A 6,316-nucleotide genomic window follows, 5' to 3' on the forward strand; every position below is an offset into this window, starting at 1 on the left:
CAGTTCTCCTTCCCACCCGCTCCGCACCTCCCTGGGCTAGGTTCTTGGCTATCTTCTGCCCGCCCAGCCGCACCCTCCCCAGCCCTGCCCAAGTGTTTGCTTCGAACCTCCAGGCCCCTGACAGGGCCCCGGTGCAGGTGTGCGTAGGAATGGGGCGGGGCACCCACATCCCACTGCATTTGGGAGCCTAGGATGGCGGAGGACATCCTGCCCTAAGCTGGCAGTGCCCTGATGCATCATTGGCAGCCAGCCAGAGATCACAGCTCGGTGGAGACCAGCCTTTCACCCACTCCTAATCCCAGTACTTAGACCTTTCTAACTCAGAGCTTGCAGTACCCTCGGGAGTTGCCCATCCATGTGAGCTGGGGCACCAGGCCTGTGGAAACCCGAGATGTCTGCCTGGACTTCACCGGGGAGCTCTACACCTGCAGTGTGGTGGTCTCTCCGTGCAGCAGCGGGCGGGAGCCGGCGGAGTAGCGTCACGCCTGCGCAAATGCAAGCGCAGGGAGTCATGGGATCGGGTCCCAGCGCCGCGGGCGGAGACACGTGCTCGCCTTGCCAGCGTCCAGATGCCTGATACCTGAAGGAGTGCACTTCAACCTGCTTCGTGCTAGATGAGCCCTCTCTCTTCCTCCACCACCTTCCTGCGTCTAACTTGTATATGCTCTTCCGGCCAAGCTACCATGAAATATGAATGATGTAATTTTGATGATTCCACATAGGAGTTGAATGTTCTGTCTGTATTCAAACCTGGCATTGGAGAATATAAACATGAACGGGGAAAGCCGTGTTAATAATTTGATTATGATTATGATTATGATTATTTTAGAAAGAGAGAGGTAGAGCAGGAGCAGGGGGAGTGGCAGGCCGAGGAAGAAGCAGGCTCCCCGCTGAGCAGGGAGCTGGATGTGGGGCTCCATCCCAGGACCTCCGTGATCATGGCCAGAGCAGAAGGCAGACACTTAACCGAAGGAGCCACCCAGGCATCCCAATAATTTAACATTTTTAATTTTTATTTACTGAACATGACATTAAGTAGCTCATAGAAAACATCATGACAAGTTGAGGGAGAGAGAGAACAGGAAAAAGAAAAAAAAAAAAAAAAGAACTTTAGACTTAAGTACCTTAGCCCTTTTTTGTGCTTTTTTGAACACAGAGCCCTGCATTTCCATTTTGCACATGGCTCCAAAAATTACGTAGCCGTTCCTTCCCTGGTTTGTGGAAATTTGGGCCAGTGTGCAACCGTGTCTGTGAGTTTGGTGAGATACCAGATGGTAAGAAACAGATGAAGAACAGAGTTACAGATGATGCGATTTGGTAGTGGATATTGATTCTTCTCAAAATTGTAATGGAGACGATGATTTCATATTTGGAAAAAATAGGAGGAATATTTAAGATGGTAAGGATGCTGCTCATACACCGCCCCCCGCCCCGCCCCTCCCCCCAGTGTGTGTCCAAAAGCAGCCTTCAACTCTGAGAGAGCTGGTGGCCAGAGAACAGTCGTGGTGAACCCTCTGACCGGATTCCTCATGGCTCATCAATACCACGTAGGGACTCCACTTAGCAACCACATTCCAAATGGGTTCACTTTAAAAAGGTGAATGTAATTTATCACTCCAGTAGAATGTAATTTATAAAGAATAAATAATAGCAAGACATAACTTTTTTTTTTTTATTTTACATTAAGCAGAAGCTATTTAGGTAAAAATAGGGGTTTGAAGGACACACAGAACATACCCTGAACTGTGTGGCAGAGCCAAGGGCTGAGGGCAAAAGACCAACAGAGAACGGAGACCAGAGACAAATTAGGAAGGAAATGATGAATGACAGCCACAAAGAAAAAATTCGAGAGCTGGCAAATAGGGATATCAACTTGGTTTTTAATTGACCCAGAATACTGGCCACCTCACTATTCAATAACAAGTAGGCACATCATCATCTTCAAACACAGAAGAATAAGAACAATTGTTTAAGTCACTGAAGTGGTTCTTGCATCCTAAACTTCAGTGATTACAACTGTCATACAATGTCTGGCTAGAGAGGCATTTTCATTGGAGATGAGCATGTAGAGCTGACCAGCGCTCTGGAAAAGCAATTGTCTGAGGCTGTCTGTATTTGAGGTCCCGCTACTAGTTTCTCACTAAAATGATTCATGAAATTTTTCAATTAGATTCCTACGTATTTTGAAAAACCAATTTCGGTTCTACCTTTCAACTAAATGAATGAGTCAGTGTATCATGCAGACAGGTGTGGTCTTGCATAATTATCAGATTAAATGATCCTTGTACAGAACAGAAAAAGATGGGCAAGGACTTAACGCAGAATCCAAGAAGACATAACTTTTTCAAAAAAGATAAATTGGGAAATATACACAAAGAGGTGAAATACATTTAGCCCATCATTGAGAATAGTGTGGTTCACTAGGCATGGCTCTCCAGCCAGACTTCCCGAGTTCAAATCCTGACTCTGTCACCACCTACCTTTGTAGTTAAGCAAGCTTCTTCCACTTTCCAGTTCTGGGCCTTTTCACATGCCAGATGAGAGAGTGACAGTGGCTGAGTCCTGGGGTCTTTGTGAGAACTAGAGGAGAAAATGCCTATAAGGCTTTCAGTTTAGCAAACACTTAATAAATATTGGTTATTATTATTCCTAAAATAATATCCCTCATTCATCTAAAATCAGCTCATTTGTAACTTGTTCATAAACTTGACCTTGAAGATGAAAACAAAAGTAAAAAATCCATGGACTACTGAAAAGTTTAAAATGGTGCTTCTTATCAAAGGGAATTAAAAATAGGGAAAAGAAAATATTTAAAATAAATTTTTAAAATAATATTGCCAAATGCCTTAAACCTATCCTATATATGTATTGCCTGTTTTCATTATAGTCACCATCTTCATCTATTGAATTTTCTTGGTTTTCAGGCACCTACTTAACTTTATTAAATATTTCATGGTATGTGTGTGAAATATAGAGTCAATACCTAGGACTATCTCTGTCTACTAGTTTTCTTTCTCCCTAAAAATAGAAAAGAGGATTGCCTGGGGCCAAAAAAAATCCTGTCTTCCTGTCAGCAACTTCTGCTCATATCTCCATGATTCCAAATTATATATTCACATAATTTACATTTTCTCACTCTTAGTTTAAAAAAAAATCAAGTTAAGTCAAAAGCTAAAATGCATCCCTTTTTATAGCAGAAAATTGCTTCTATTGCTCAAAGCTAATTTAAAATAAAATCTGGTCATCCTGAAAAACATACGTGTGTGTGTGTGTGTGTGTGTGTGAATTTTTTAATTTGGCTTCAGATCACTAGTCACTCATATTCCCACACAACACCTTTTTGAAATGTAATGTTTTCCTTGAAGAAGTGGGAATAAATCTTTATTCTTGTTGCAAAGCATTGCTCAATCCTGTCTTTAGTATAGTATGTGGGAACGGGTAGATAACTAATATATCTTTGTTGAAAGAATAAGTGGATAAATGTATGAATGAATGAATGAATGAATGAACAAACGAAGAAAGGCATAGCAAGCCCGAGTTGCAAATATAGTCTATGCCTTTTACTTTACTCCAGAACACATTTCCTAACCATGTGTCTGCCTTCTAATATTAATACTAATAGATACAATTACTCACATACTTGAGAGCTGCCCAGTAATATACATGTCCCAACATCTAAGTTGCTTCAGCCTCAATGAGATGAATTTGTCTTCTGTGATAATAAGGGCAGATTATAGCTAACATATATTCATCAAATATATCATGCATATAAAATGCTTAAAGGTACAGCATCTGGTATTATATATAATATATAAATATTCTATATATATATTTATATAATAATATAAATATCTATCATATAATAATATAAATATATAATATAAATATTCTATATAATATACTATCTATGATATTTATATAATATTTATACATATTTATATATCATATCATATATTAATTATATATTATATATAAATCACATATATTATATTATTATATATTACATGTCATATATATATAATATATTTTTTCTATATATATGCTGGGCACTATACTAAACATTTTATGTACACAATCTCATGGACATCCTCACCATCACTAGAAGAGTGTAGATAATATTCTATTTCCTAGCTTGTATCTGAGGCTTAAGGAAGTTAAGTAATTCTCCTAAAGTCAAATAGCAGTAAGTATACAACCAAGATTCAGAGCCAGGTGTGCCAAGTTCCTGCTCTGATCTCTTCACTGCCGTGACAAACTGCTTACTGATGTAAGAACACAGGTTGTGGACAGAGGGGACCTCTACCTCCTAGAGCTGGGGCAAGTGACAGGCTGTGGTTTGGTGGCAAAGTTAGGATGCTGGGCCAGTAGTTAACGTATCAGAATAGACTGGTAAGACTCAGGGGGCAACAAGCCATGGGGAGAAGATGGAATATTAAGACAGGAAACAGTGGAGGGAAGGCTGAGATATTGGCCTCTAACTGGGGTCATATAATTATCATCCAAACCAGGACACTTGAAAGTGACAGTGGATTCTAGTCGTAACTGTAGGAAGACAACACTACAAAGTGGGACTGTCCTGACTAAACTAGGAAATAGGGTCACCTTTCCCATGTCCTTCTCTTGGTATTTTTTTTCCTTTTATCCCTTCTTTCTGTCTCTCTCCTTCCCTTCTTTTATCCCCCCCTTTATTTTTCCTCTGTCTCTCAGTGGCTCTTTCCCTGTGCCTCAAGTGGCAACAATTTGCCATGATTATCTGAAACCGGGAAGGTCACAAAGGGCTTCATATTTGAACTTTTTTGACAAATGCTACAAAAGAATATTTCTCCTTTTGCTATATTAGTTATCTATTGCTTCATAACAAATTGCCCTCAAAATGCAGTGTCCTGAGCAAATATTTAATACCTCACACAATTCCTGAGAGCAGCTTAGCTGGGCCATTCAGCCTCCAGGTCACTCACAGGGCCGCAGTCGAGCTGTGAGCTAAGACTTGTCATCGGAAGGCATGACTGCAACTGGATGATTGACTTCCAGGAAAGCTCCCTCCCCCGGCTCTCAGCGGGAGGACGCTGCTTCTTCCACGTGGGCCACCCCGTGGAGCTGCTCATGCCCTGCCAGCTGACTCCTCCCCGAATAAATGATCTGAGAGAGAGGATGGAGGCACAGTGGCTTGTAACCTGGTTCCTAGAGTTTCCCTCTCTCACTTCTATTTTATTCTAGTCATGAGAAACGAGTCAGTAAGGCCAACCACGCTCCTAAGAAGGATTGGACTCTGCCTCTAGAGGGGAGCAACAACAAAGAATTTATGGACACATTTGAAAACACCACAGTCCATCCTCTGGCCCCAAATTATTTGTGTTCTTCCCACATGCAGAATACACTCACCCTTCCGAAAGTCCACGAAATCGAATGGGTCAGCTCAAACTCCAGAATCTTGTCATCATATCAGTTCCTAGTATGCATGAGGCTCCTTGGATTTAGTCCAGTGTAGCTCCTCTCAGCCTGAGAAGTGTGAACAACACCGACAAGCTACCCACCCCGGCCACATGCACACCCACGACACAATGGTAGAACAGAGACAGGATAACCATTGTGGGCATTCTTGTTTAAAAGGGAAGGAACCAGGATGAATAAAGGAGCCAGTGGTTCATAGCAATTCCAAAAGCCTTGCTGAAATGTTGGAAGGTCCTTCCTTAAGATTCGGTCTTATTCCTGTGCAGTAATATTCTCTATGGCTCTGAGCTCTGCTCTCTGGGCTCTTGGTTCTACCACCTTAGTCATCCCTCCTTTATCATGAAATGTAGCCTGTGTGTGCAGCTGTGTGATTTCCTCAGTAGTTTCCAGTTGAAGAAGTTAGGAAGTCCAAAGGACTGTATTCATCATGTATTACTGTTTCTGTCTCCAGCAATGTTTCTATGAAGATAATTCTCTTTAACACTTTACGGGCTCTCCTACGGATCTTCCTAGGTTTTCTCGAGCCAAAAGCCACACTTACAAATGTCTTTGAGATAAGACCTTTGCTATATTGGTCATTTGCTGAGACACTGAGGGCTTGACTGAAGCTAGAGTAGCCAATTCCAAGAAGTCTCGCTCTTAGTGCCGTTCATTGGAGGCCTTTGTCCCCTGCTACCTGGGTCTCTCCATAGGGCTGCTCATGACATGCCGGCTAACTGCTCCGGGAGCAAGTGATCTGAGAGAGAGAGGAGAAGGTCATGGTGTCTTTTTTACCTGGTTTTTGAAGTTTTCCACCTCAATTCTGCTTTATTCTATTCATTATAAGTGAGTCACTAAGTCCAGTCGACAGTCAGGAGGAGAATTG

The 6,316-nt window shown here is 41.8% G+C and overlaps 1 long non-coding RNA gene across 1 annotated transcript; it reads right to left on the reverse strand.

Moving 5' to 3' along the window:
• Window positions 1-604: 604 nt before the first annotated feature.
• LOC116859568 lies at window positions 605-5,418 on the reverse strand. The gene is made up of 3 exons (XR_004381189.1): window positions 5,383-5,418; window positions 2,481-2,596; window positions 605-750 (listed from the first exon to the last, which is right to left on the reverse strand). It is a non-coding gene; the product is annotated as an uncharacterized LOC116859568 (long non-coding RNA).
• Window positions 5,419-6,316: the final 898 nt, after the last annotated feature.

The sequence above is a fragment of the Lontra canadensis genome, unplaced genomic scaffold, assembly GCF_010015895.1.
Source record: "Lontra canadensis isolate GAN:19392208 unplaced genomic scaffold, GSC_riverotter_1.0 scaffold159, whole genome shotgun sequence".
NCBI lineage: Eukaryota > Metazoa > Chordata > Mammalia > Carnivora > Mustelidae > Lontra > Lontra canadensis.